This window comes from Rhamphochromis sp. 'chilingali' (assembly GCF_963969265.1).
Source record: "Rhamphochromis sp. 'chilingali' genome assembly, chromosome: 6".
Taxonomy (NCBI): Eukaryota; Metazoa; Chordata; class Actinopteri; order Cichliformes; family Cichlidae; genus Rhamphochromis; species Rhamphochromis sp. 'chilingali'.
The window spans coordinates 42,421,401-42,435,582 of NC_137933.1; the positions used below are offsets into that span (position 1 = coordinate 42,421,401).

General features: G+C 46.9%; 1 protein-coding gene across 3 annotated transcripts in view; it reads left to right on the forward strand.

Annotated features, from left to right (window-relative positions):
- Positions 1-14,182, forward strand: part of znf536 (zinc finger protein 536) — a 202,873-nt gene that overhangs the window by 62,687 nt on the left and 126,004 nt on the right. For all 3 annotated transcript variants that reach the window (XM_080885953.1, XM_080885952.1, XM_080885954.1), the window contains one exon: positions 4,739-4,838. The gene's annotated coding sequence lies outside the window, so the exon portion shown is untranslated. The remainder of the gene's footprint in view (positions 1-4,738; positions 4,839-14,182) is intronic.

Sequence of the window (14,182 nt, forward strand, 5' to 3'; positions counted from 1 at the left end):
TGCGCCTCCGCCGCTGCATAGCAGGAGCTGTTGTTATCCACTTAGAACATCAGACGATTTGTTCCTTCTCCCTCTCCCCTCGCTCCCTCTCTCAGCCCTGTGGGCGTCTTTATTCGGGCCCTTTGTAGCGCCGTCGTGTTATAAGGCCCGACCCGGCCGGGGCGCACCCCGCTCCCCTCTGTCGCTGGCCTGAGTGAAGACGGCCTTAAAAACCAGAAATATGAAATGCTAGCTGCGCCCGGTGACGAGGCCGTGACGCTCGCAGGCCCAGATGAGGAATGCAGTTATGAGGAGATGTTTGTATACATCCAGCCTGCGCCTCGCGGAGCAGCGATGGCGGTTGAGCACAGCTTAAAGACATCTGGATGCGATGAAATGCCATTTGTCTAAACAATCAAGAGTCTTTGCAAAGCCACCCAATGTGCGCGCTGCTTTTAGTGCATACTTGTGCAATGTGCTTCAACAGAAAGGGATATTGACAAATATTTCATTGCGACAGCTTCATGAGATGAGAATTTTTTTTAAAAAAATTTTCCTCCGCTGCTGTAAACATTAAAAAAATGTGAAGTTCATTTGGAGTGGAGTCGGGGGGTGTGGGGGGTGGAAATGATGAGAAAACCACGGTGGCATTTATAAATAAGGCAAATCAGCGAGATTGTAATGTAAATACGTCCATTCTGAGCTCATTCTTCTTTAGAAAGGGAGGGAAACTGTGAACAATAACTGCTCGCACTTCCTGTTTGACCATCCGCCGTGGCGAGGAACTGGAGGAGTTTGGGCGGACCGACCGAAGACGTGAAACGGGCGAGCAGACAGAGAATGAAGCATCGCGTGTCAAAGAAATGCCACACCTTTAGATTTATTCTCTAATTAACTCCATTTAAACAAATGGTGCGGGCACCGGTGGCAGCCGTGCTCTGCTATGCCAGCGGTGTAGTAAGTGGGGCATGCAGACATGACTGGGATAATAAGCGTCATGGAATCTAATCAGATTTCTAAGAGGAATTGATTGTTGTGAGGCAGCCGGTGCAGGAGTCGGCTTGACAATAAGCTGAAATTTAAGTGTTAATTTTTATGCTAATCCTCTGGCATCTCTGTGTGATGCAATTAGGTCCAGCGGGCTCTCGACTTTGCGCCGCAGATATGAAATTGTCCCGCGCACAGAGAAAATGTCAGCTTGCCAGCCTCTGAAAGCTTGTAATTTATTAGGTATGTTTCTATTAGTATGTGTCACAGTTGTTAGAGAGCCACATGCGCAGCCAGCCACCTCCTCTCCCTCCATCCTCCCTGCTCCACCTTTTTTCTCCTCCACACGCTGCCGTCCGCTCTTTAGCATGGCACACACACACACACACACACACACACAACGTGCATGTTCTTAAGATGGTCTCGGCTCAGTGGCTGCTGCACTGGGGCCTTAATGTATTATCATATATCGGGTGGTCCTTGCCCCTGGACAAAAGGCTATTTAATGCAATTTAATGACATTCCAAAGAATTTGTGTGTGTGTGCTTGGAGAGTGGGAGGGGCTGCTGGTGCAAGAGGGGAAGAAAGGGAGGCAGGAGCAGGGAAATAGAAAAATAAAAGAAAGGTGGAGGCCGCAGATGAAAATAGCATGTGTGTTTTTCATGGCTCGCCCAGGCAGACGTCTCCGTGTGGAAGGCGTGACTCTCCCTCACCTCCTCGCTCTGCTCGAGTTTCCACCTGGCTCGTCACTGGATACCGCTGAGCCTCTGCCGGTAATTCATGCAGGCAGAGGCCTCGGTGGTCTGAGCCCCGTCACAGGGCAGAACGGGCTCCTTGGTCATTTCTTTTACTCAGCTCCCATCTACAGCCAGCACAGCCAAACGTGCTAGTAACCAGTGAAACTTCTCGCCACGAATAGAAGCGTGGCCGACCTGTTTGATGGCGTTCATTGCTGCAGACAGGAAGCCAGCGTGAGCGTCCTGCGAGGACAGGATTGATCTGAGACATCGTGGGCCACATATGGCCCACTTTGGTTTTAGGTGGGCCGGACCGGTGAAAGCCCCTCCTGCCAGTGTAACGAGGTTTAAAGTAAAGTAAGGAAACCATCTTTGACTTAAACTGTAAGAAATAAAAGTGCAAAATTACAGAAAACATTGTGCCGGCTCAGACTGCGCTGCAATTATAAAACACAAAGTTTCCCTCAATTCATGGAAAATGTCTCTTTTCTGTGGGAATGTTGTAAAAAAGAAAAAAAGATCTCTTATTTAATTGTTTATCTAAATAACTGAATCCACCGTGAACCGATGCCCTCTGTCACGTCTCCCAAAGCCATCCAGCCTTTAGAGGTTTGGGTTTAGAAGCTGGTGGGTATTAAATGTGACACCAGCGCAGTGGGAGGGAAGTATCACTGCGTATAATATCATCATATATATATTCTATCATGTAGCTGCTCCGAGGCAGAGTTTAGAAAGACGAGCCTCGCAGTGGTGTGTTCGGCAGCAGCCATACTGGGTATTTACACTGTGTGTAATTCTGCGTACAGCATCTGTAATATTACAGTAACGAAGCTGTGCATGATGCAGCAAACCCAAACAGCAGGTCTTACCCGGGAACATCTCCTCACAGTACGAAGCATAAAAACGCAGCTTTCAGTAAACGTGTGTGCACATATCTGTAAGTCCACTCCTGGAAAATATGATTAATGTTTTTATGGCTCTCAGTGGAGGAAAGTCAATAGAGGGTCTGCTTCCCACAGCCATAAAGCTCCAGTGTCAGATTTACACTGTTTTATCTACTGTTGCCTGCTTTAGTCTATTTAGTCTATAACCGTGTGTGTGTTGGGGGGGAGTGGTCAGATTGATGTTTGCAGCTGCAAATGCACAAAGTGAGTGATGAAGACGATGGCGATGAAGAACGGTGTGCTTGTTGATGAACAGAAACATTTTCCTGTGAACAGCTTTAAGAATAAACGATAAATAAACGAGACTCTGTGGCTGAAACGTTCGGTTTCTTTAATTTTACCTCCTGATCAAAAACACATTTGTAGATTTGACCTCTCAGGTCTGAGCTCTGTGATGTCATCATGATATGATTTTTGAATCACATCAATAGTTTTTGTTGTGTGTCGGTCAGACTCTTATTGAGCTGAGGCTACTCGGTAGTCTGGAAGGAATCCCTGATATCTGCAGAGCCTCTTCAAACGGAGTCGGTCTCTGCCCTCACCCACCTGTTAGGGACACAAAACACACAGCAGAAGAAGTTGTTTTCCTTGGTTTCTGTTCAGTCGTCTTCCTCTTGATGTTTAAACGCTGATAAAATCGCAGCTCGTCTGCAGAGTGCTCGAAAGCCAGTAAAACTGTACTCGGCGGGCCCAGAAACACACTGAAAGGTTTGGATACAATTCACATATAGGTCAATTAAATGCAACAACATCTGCTCTCTCCCTACCATTTGCATATAGCATTCATATGTTAATGATGTCCCTTGTTTTTTTTTCTTTCTGTGTGTGTGTGTGTTTGTTTCTCTCTCCTTTCCCCCTCTACTTCCTCCCCTCCTCCCGTCTCTTTGTATCGCCAAACAAAAAGAGATGCTGAAAATTTGGATTCATACTTCCCTTTTTGGAGAAAAAAGAAAAAACACAGATACGCCCGTCCTATTTTCACTTCCTCTCGCCTCGCGATTAAAGGGGAGGTTAGACGGGTGCCACGGTTGTTCCGTTGCCATGCCCCTGATTTTGACAAGAAGCGCCTTTAACAGCAGAGAAGGCGAGGCCCTATCTCTTCCCCGAGCAGCTTAATGCCTTATAAATCAATGATGACACAGATGGACTAGCGATAATCTATTTAGAATGCCTCACAGCAAATATTGTTGTGCAGATGATTAGACAGCCAGTTATTTTAACTCAGACCCCTAAACCCCGTCTTCGTAACGCTCCTCGGATTTATAGGAGGCGTTCCAGAGCCGGCGTTTGCTCTTATTTGAAGTAAATTTGAGGGAAAAACAGATGTAGAGAAATGAAAAGTGAGAGGGGTGTGTGTGTGTGTGTGTGTGTGTGTGTGTGTGTGTGTGTGTGTGTGTGTGTGTGTGTGTGTGTGTGTGTGTTTGGGTGGCATGGGCAGCTTGAGAAACAAAAGACACTGGTGCTGGTGTCTCTGCCAAGGCCATAATGATAAGGCATGTTTCTTCAAAGATGGGGGAGGCAGAGCACGATTGTATCTCCAGGGCGTGTGTGTGTGTGTGTGTGTGTGTGTGTGTGTTAGGCAGCCTAGTGACACAAGGGGGGTTAATGGCAATCCAGGGTCTCTGCCCCTTTTCATGGTCGATGGGTCTCAATTTAGCGTGTGAGGGTGAGGAGGAGGAGGAGGAGGAGAAGAGGAGGAGTTGCAGGAAAAAAGGAGTGCAGAAATGAAGTGGAGGTTGTCAGACGTGGCAGCTGCTCCGAGGCCCTGATAAATATAAGCCCTTATTGATCGGTTGAAAATGAAAGATCCCCGAGTGGCGTGCAGTATTTAGCTTCTTGTCTGCCTCGCGTCAGCGGTGGCCTTGCCTTGGAGGGATAGATTTTCAGCTGCGCCTCTGGGCACCGCAGCGCCCCAGCTTTGATTTCATCTTTAACCTTTTTCTGCTGCGTTCCCTTGACCTCTGAAGCAGCGCTTACTGAATTTGTTAGATTTCCATCTTGACATCGACCCCTCCTCCACATCGCTGTCAGCGCTCCTTCTCATCCCTCAGGTCTATATTTCATTATCACCTCCTCTGTTTCTCCCTGCAGGTGGCCATCGCAGTGAGCAGTAGTCAGTGAGGAGTGGCAGCCAGAGGCCTCTTCATCCTAACAGACAGATTGCACACCAGTATGCAGGTGGTGTATTAAGGTGAGTTCACACACAGTCACGCTCTGCCGTCACGGAAGTACGCGCGCATGGTTCAATAACACGACTGCTGCACGAGTGAATCCCTCCACCTGCACATCCAGAGTCTACCTGCTGGAGTCAGGGTCAGCAGCAAGACAGACAGACAACAGACACACAGACAACAGACAGACAGACAACAGACAGACAGACAACAGACACACAGACAACAGACAGACAGACAACAGACAGACACACAACAGACACACAACAGACAGACGACAGACAGACACACAGACAACAGACAGACAACAGACACACAGACAGACGACAGACAACAGACAGACGACAGACACACAACAGACAACAGACAGACACACAGACAACAGACAGACAACAGACACACAGACAACAGACAGACAGACAACAGACAGAAAGACAGACAACAGACAGAAAGACAGACAACAGACAGAAAGACAGACAACAGACAGACAACAGACAGACAGACAGAGAGACAACAGACAGAGAGACAACAGATGGACAGACAACAGACAGACAACAGACAGACGACAGACAGACAACAGACAGACAGACCACAGACAGACAGACAACAGAGACAGACAACAGACAGACACAGACAGACAACAGACAGACAGACCACAGACAGACCACAGACAGACAACAAAGACAGACAAGAGACAGACAGACAGACAACAGAGACAGACAGACAACAGACAGACAACAGACAGACAGAGAGAGAGACAACAGAGACAGCCAGACAACAGACAGACAACAGACAGACAGAGAGAGAGACAACAGAGACAGCCAGACAACAGACAGACAACAGAGACAGACAGACAGACAACAGACAGACAACAAAGACAGACAAGAGACAGACAGACAGACAACAGAGACAGACAGACAACAGACAGACAACAGACAGACAGACCACAGACAGACAGACAACAGAGACAGACAACAGACAGACACAGACAGACAGACAACAGACAGACAGACAAGAGACAGAAAGACAGACAACAGACAGAAAGACAGACAACAGACAGACAGACAAGAGAGACAGACAACAGACAGACAGACAGACAGACTACAGACAACAGACAACAGACAGACAGACAACAGACAGACTACAGACAACAGATAGACAGACAGACGACAGACAAAAGACAGACAATAGACAGACAGACAACAGAGACAATAGACAGACAACAGACAGACAACAGAGACAGACAGACAACAGACAGACAGACAGACAGACAGAGAGACAACAGACAGACAACAGAGACAGACAACAGACAGACAACTGACAGACAGACCACAGACAGACAACAGAGACAGACAACAAAGACAGACAAGAGACAGACAGACAGACAACAGACAGAAAGACAGACAACAGACAGACAGACAAGACAGACAGACAACAGACAGACAGACAGACTACAGACTACAGACAACAGACAGACAGACAACAGACAGACTACAGACAACAGACAGACAGACAACAGAGACAATAGACAGACAACAGACAGACAGACAACAGAGACAGACAGACAACAGACAGACAGACAGAGAGACAACAGACAGACAACAGAGACAGACAGACAGACAACTGACAGACAGACCACAGACAGACAACAGAGACAGACAACAAAGACAGACAAGAGACAGACAGACAGACAACAGACAGACAACAGACAGAAAGACAGACAACAGACAGACAGACAAGACAGACAGACAACAGACAGACAGACAGACTACAGACTACAGACAACAGACAGACAACAGACAGACAGACAACAGACAGACTACAGACAACAGATAGACAGACAGACAACAGAGACAATAGACAGACAACAGACAGACAGACAACAGAGACAGACAGACAACAGACAGACAGACAGAGAGACAACAGACAGACAACAGAGACAGACAGACAGACAACTGACAGACAGACCACAGACAGACAACAGAGACAGACAACAAAGACAGACAAGAGACAGACAGACAGACAACAGACAGACAACTGACAGACAGACAACAGACAGACAACTGACAGACAGACCACAGACAGACCACAGACAGACAACAGAGACAGACAGACAAAAGACAGACAACAGACAGACAGACCACAGACAGACAGACACAGACAGACAGACAGACAAGAGACAGACAAGAGACAGAAAGACAGACAAGAGACAGAAAGACAGACAACAGACAGACAGCACTGTAGTCTGAGACAGTAGAAGCCAACACCCAACAGGGTTTTTAACAATAATTTTTCTAATCACGTTTGATAAGAATGATAATTAATAATGCAGGGAAACCTTTAAAAAGTCTAAAATCTTTACTTTTGACACACGTCAGTAGATATGACCCGTGCTGCTGTATCAGCGAGCGCTTGTATGCAATTATGAAAATAAAAGTGAATTCTTAAAGACGAGCGAGAGGCTCCCAGGAGAGGCAGCTGACTAACATGATGACCACCTCGCTCGCTGGTTAGCTTCCAAAGTAAAGATGAAGAAAAAGCTCAAACACCTGATATACCTGTGCAGACACCTGAGCTGCTCTGCCAAGTGTAGCATGTGTGTGCCAGCAGCAAAATGTCCTGAGCGTGGAGCTTTTCCACTTCCTGTACGGTATTTACTTCTCCCACTGTCAGGATAAAAGAACAAGACACACACACACATTCCAACTGTTCGTCATTCACTCACCATAGCCTTATCCCCAAAGGCCCCGAGTCTTAAACCAAAACACACACACACACACACACACACACACACACACACACACACACACACACACACACACACACACACACACACACACACACACACACAGTCACACAGCTACAGTACACTGCTGCTATGTGCGCAGACAGAACTTGTAACAATCTGGATTGTGATAATCTATGATAATCATCCACCACATGCCACCTAAAAACGCACATGGGTGGCATTCAACACCCACACTGGCACATTGCTTCAGTGCATCTCGTCTCCCTCTGCCGCTCTCCCCAATGTCACTACCTCCAGCGTCAATGTCACCACTCGGCTCCTTATTTCTCACACGGCAAAGGCGGAAAAGCAGCGAATCTCCAACAATTTATGTTTGGCATTAGTGTAATTGAATCCCACTCGTATATCAGAGGAAGAAAGTTGTGAGGTGCGGGTGATATAAATGCAGGTAGGGATCCATGAAAACACAGAGCTGTCCCTCCCCCCTCCCCTCGCCTCCCGAACAATGTCTCCCATCTCTTTTTTTATTCTCTCCCTCTGTCCCCTCCTTTAGCTAGATGGATGATAAATTCCCAGCTACAGAGCCAGCAACAGCTGTTGGCAGACAGGCCTGATATGAGAATAGCAGCATAGGATGAGCAGGCATTAAAAATTAATATGCTATTTAGCCTAGGTGTATTTTAGGTATTTGACATTTTCATGTCCGGGACAGAGTAAATTTATTCATAGTACAGAATAAAAAAATAAAAAAAATTAAAGAAAAAGAGGAATGGGTGCAGGCAGCGGGCTGAGGGAGGGGGTGCAGGAACACTAAGTGAAGGCCATTTTGGTTTTATGGTCACCCTGTTTCACTTTGCCTCCCAACACGGTGATCTGTGTGTGTGAGATGAGGCTACACACACACTCACACACACATGGAAACAAGAGCAAAACCACTTTTATCTGCTCAGACAGGCTGAGACTGACCCTGCACCCTCCTCTCACAGCCACACTCACAGTTTCTGAAGAATAGTTTGGTATTTTTACTTTTAGTCATGTGCTTATTATTTATTGGTTTTAGTCCTGCACAAATGTCATGGACAGCATGAACCCAGCATGTGTTCTGATCAGCCCAGAGCACCTGGAGAAAAACACCCATTTCAGAAAGATAATAGCATTAGCTAGAATTTTACATTAGCTAATGATAGCTTTTTTTGTGACGTGAATAGTTGCTGAAGTTCATAAAGATGGTGACTACAAATCAGCTGCAGGGAAACACCCCGCTAAAAGAGCAAAAGAGAAATAGTGGTTACCAGATGTACCTCCGTACTGAGGTGTTGATGATATCCTGAACTTTACTGTCCGTAAGAACTGCTGTTAACCCCCATTAGCTACTGATGGCCTCTGTTAGCTACTGTTGGCCTCTATTAGGGGCTGTTAGCATCTGTTGGCTACTGTTAGCCTCTGTTAGCTATGGTTAGCCTCTGTTAGGTGCTGTTAGCCTCTGTTAGGTGCTGTTAGCCTCTGTTAGGGGCTGTTAGCCTCTGTTATGTGCTGTTAGCCTCTGTTATGTGCTGTTAGCCTCTGTTATGTGCTGTTAGCTACTGTTAGCCTTTGTTAGGTGCTGTTAGTTACTGTTATCTACTGTTAGCCTCTGTTAGGGGCTGTTAGCCTCTGTTATGTACTGTTAGCTACTGTTAGCTACGGTTAGCCTCTGTTATGTGCTGTTAGCCTCTGTTATGTGCTGTTAGCCTCTGTTATGTGCTGTTAGCTACTGTTAGCCTTTGTTAGGTGCTGTTAGTTACTGTTATCTACTGTTAGCCTCTGTTAGGTGCTGTTAGCTGGCATAAGTGAAACTGTCTTTGAAGTGGTGGACTCTTAGTGAATAAGTTTTGATATGATCTGAGAAGGTAATCAAACAGTTTTTCAGCTGGAAAGTTTGGACTCCTGAGCCTAACATTAGCTGACATAACGTTAGGCTCTGTTGTTTAGCCAGCTCGTTGTCAGCTGTCCGGAGGCTTGGATGTCTGATTTGCTGACAATAATTAATTGCAACAATATCAGTGATATTGGTGTGCTAGAGCCCTGACTTCAGCTAAGGAGATGAGGCTTGAGGTGAGAACACAAGGATGAAGCTTTGTCATCTGTTTTGTAGTTTGTATTGTTGATTTTGATTATTCCAAACAGGTGATCTGTGAAGGCCTTCATGTTTTACTTCTTTCCGTCTGGGACCCATGTAAGCCACAGATACTGAAACCAGATTTGAAACTACAGGTAAAAGATGAGATGTGCAGAACAAAGAAGCAGAGTGAACCAAAATGAACACTGTAGAAGAAGCAGAGGGGTAGCATTACGCAGTATTAGGAAGTTAAACGCCAGCTGTCAGAAATGTAAACTCTGCGCTCTGCTCCATCATAAATATCAGAAACGATTTTGACGATGAGCTGGTACGGAGCACATGTTCTGTGTGTGCCGAGTGTCGACAGGCGGACGGACCCCTGGAGGACCACACGGCCCCAGGCCGGGTCATGCTAGGACAGTGTTTAAGGCTCCCTCTCTCCCTGCCGCTCCACCTTTGGTGATTAATGGCTAATGCTGCTCTGGTACATCTCTATATCCCTGCTCATCCTTCCCTGCTAATCGTTGTGAAATCTTAGACATGGCCTGGATTTGGGTTCCTACAGAAACGTGGGATTGGATTCATGTGAATTTGGTGCTTCTTTATTCCACCGTTTTCATTTTTAAACCTTTGCTCTGATCAGAAGGCAGATGAGCACGTCTGTCTCAGCTCAGTGTGCTTATTTTAACCCCACACTCGGTTGTTTTCTACTGCTGACTGTGTGAATGAGAAAAGGTCCAAACAGGGACAAAGCTCGCTCTCATCCCTCCGACCTCCTAACACAGACTGTCAGCAGCCAGTGTTTCAGAGGCGATGTGAAAGATACTCAGCCAACCCATCATCCGCTTAATAATAATAATAATAATAATAATGGATACTTTATTGATCCCCATGGGGAAATTACTTGTTTTTCTCTGCATTTGACCCATTCACTCAGTGAAGCAGTGGGCAGCCCACTAAGCAGGCGCCCGGGGAGCAGTGTGTAGGGACGGTACCTTGCTCAGGGGTACCTCAGGGTAGCCGTTAAGTGGATTCGAACCGCCGACCTTCCGATCATGGGGCGACCACTTTACCTACTGAGCTATCCCTGCCCAGCTCAGAGACCCAATAGTCACCAACAAGATCGATTAGTCGAATCATTTCAGCGACCTGATGAATCTGAAGCCCCGCGCCCGACATTTACTACACAACACACCGTCCATTACACTCCAGCAGGCGTGTACCGTCAGCTGCCTGCTCAGATTTGAGTTTGTGCTTCTTTTATTTCTCATATGTCTTCATATAGCTGCTTTCTCTCTGAGACAGGGCTGTTAATTAGTTTGGTGGATGATCTTAATTGAAAGGAAACCTACTTAAAGAGGTTGTTCCACATTATTAAGCAAGTCACATTTCTCATGGAGGGTGAGGAAGAGGAGGAAGGAAGAGTGGAATAATGTAACGTTTTGCAGAAACTACTTGGAGAAATCTGAAGATAAATAATCTCATTATCATCGTCATCCTCCTCTGGATGCTCGCAGAGGCACGTTTCAGCCACGCTTCTCTAAAGCCCACAAAAGGACGCCGAGTCGTTTTCAGCACGCTTTATGGTTTTATGGTGATTGTTAGATGGAATCTGAGGAGGTCAAAATGCTGTAACTCCACCCTATAGACAGACCTGCCGGGACGACGCAGTTAGCATCTCTGTGCTTCCCTCACAGGAGCCGACAGGATCTCCAAAGGTTTCTGAATCAGTGCAGAAAATCATCTTTGTACAGAAGTAAAGTTTACGATAATTACAAGCTGTGCTCAGTGGAATCATGCTAATGCAGCTTTTATGATTTTTGAAGCGTAAATGCAATCCCAAGAAATAAAAGGCTAGCATCCAGATAAAAACAATCTACACTGTGGTCACATGACGAACAGGAGAGGTCATGTATAAAATGTTGAACAGTCCTGCCCTACAGCCATCGGCTCTGAATCCATTTTCATCTCCTGGCTCTCCGGTCAGAGGGATGATCATGGAGCATGAGCTGGAGGAGGTGACATAAGGCAGGTGTGGGTGCGTGCTCTGCCCGTACAGATCCACGTTAACGCTGTTCCCGAGCCAGATCGACCTCCCCGATCTTCCTCCGGCGTTACAAACGCTCTGACAGCTGACAGAGACTCACAGGTGTGTTTTAAAAATATGAATCGCAGGTATAATTAAACAGACGACGCGACTAAAAGCTGCTTTGAACCCGTCACTTCTTCCCTCTCTGCGTTTCCACAGTTGGCACAAAGTTCCCGCTGCTGTAGAGCGAGCACGGCGCCGTACATACACCGACTGTTATTACCTTGGGGAACGTTTAGCAGCTCCATGTTTAACACCATAACCTCCGCTACATCAGCAGTGGCAGCAGAGTAGAAAAACCCAGGAGGTGGAAACCAGAGACGGCTCGTGTTAGGCGAGCGTTCGACTGATCACCGCAATAAAGACGACAGGAGGGGGAGAGAGGGAGCGTGTAACAAGTCTGCTTTATTTCCACCTACTGGATGATCAGGGACTCTTAAGGGGAGGGATAATTTCTTGCGATATCCCGAGTACAAAGTAAACAGAAATCAAAGCCCTTCACGCTCCCAGACAGAAGCACTATATGAAAGAAGCCGTCTTAACAGCCTCCTTCATTTCCTCCTGTACTTCCCATTGATTTCACCTAACTAGTGTTAAGTGAAACTATCGGAGACACAATGGATCCACTTGACTTTGAGTCTCCGAGCCGCTCGCGCCCATGATTGGGCCCCCGCTGTGCACTGTAAAAATTTCCACTGTAAATTTACAAAGGACTGCTTTGTTTTTACTGTATTACTGTAAATACATCTGCACCTTATTACTGTGATCTGGAACATTTTAAACAAAGTATAAATATAATAATGTATAAAACTCCACAGCTCGTAAATCAAACCTAAAAATGTCCTAAAATAATCTACAAAATAATATTACGGATACAGAACGGCACGTTTTAAAAGATCCTCAGCACGCCAGGAGGGCGATTCTACTGAGGTGGGGGGACGCTGCCCCTCCCACTGACCTCACGGCGTGTCTAAAACTGGAAGAAATCAAACACTCACTCACATGTCAAAGCACGTGGCATCCTTTCCTTCATGCATTTCAGAATCTATAAGAATTTTTCAGGTGCATTCACTTTTGTCAGGTGTGGAAATACAGTGTACAGGTCTAGGGCAGTGACCTCGGTGGGAATGAGTGGGATTATTTTGCAGGGACTGTGTTATCTGGGGAAATATTTTAATTATCATTATATATTTTTTAAGTGTACAACCAAAATCTCCGAGAAGTACAGATCACCTGTAATCTTCTGTTTTTGTTTATGTGTATAAAGGAAAAACTCTTATTAAAAAGACATTGTTTATAAACACCATCCGTGGCACACAGCTGTGGCTTCCAGCTGTTTGAAGGCCGATCGTCGACAGGTCACTCTGAAACTGGCACAGGTAGTTTCCCTGCTGGAAGGTGGAGGCTGATGTTTTGTGTTTAAACGCGTTCGCAGCAGCCTGCACGGTCGTCACGCCCGGCGAGGAGCTGAAGCAGCGCGTCCATAAAACAGAGACTGAATCAAAGACAACAAGTAGTGATGTTTGTGAACTGTCCCTGAGTAAGAGCGGCTTATCGAACGTATTGGAAACCTGTAGAGTTTTACTTTATTCAGCTGGTAAAACGCGGCGTGGCGGCCCGTCACAGCGGCCATTGTGCTTCTTGCTCGCTCACTGTCACTCAAACCCCCCCACCCGAGCGTGCAGCCCCCACCTCCTCCTGTCTGTCACAGAGCAGTTTGAGGGCAGCGGCCTGACGGGGAACTCGCTTTCACCTGCGGGTCTCCTCGTCTCTGCGGGCCGCCCGGCTTCTTCCCCGTGCGCAGACGGAGGGAAACGGCCCCCCTCCAAATTTCCACAAAAGCCCGACGTGCTATCAAAGTAACTTCCAGCATATTAGCGGCTCGGAGCCCCGTGCCCCCCTCCTCCCGTTTCCTCTGTCCTTCCTCCCTCTCCTCTTTTGTGGCGTTGCTCGCTCGCCTCGGCAAGTTTCCTGAATTAAACCGCCGGCTTCCTGTTCTTTTATATGCACGGCCACATCTGGGGAGCCCGCTCGCAGGGCCCCGCCGCTTAATAACAATCACCTTCCCTTTCACTCGGCCCTGATTGTTTCTAATTCGCCCTGACAGATAGTAGCTGACAAGCCGCCCGCGCCTCCCTCCCTCCGTGACCCGAGCTCACTCAGCGCACTTATAAGGCCTGTCATTTTTAATATTTGATTTTCACTTCGTAAAAAGTTGTGTGCTTTAGAGCTGCCACAGACACCCCCGGCCCCGAAATCACATGATGAAATCACTATTTAACTGAAACCCCCGGCCCCTTCCTTCCTCGTCCTCCTCGCCTGCTTCTCTTCGTCCCTTTGTTAGCCTCTCTTCCTCCTCTCTCTTTAATTGCCTTTCTTTTGCTCTCTTTCTGCCTTCATCGTTTCCACCTCCTCCTTCCTTTCTGTC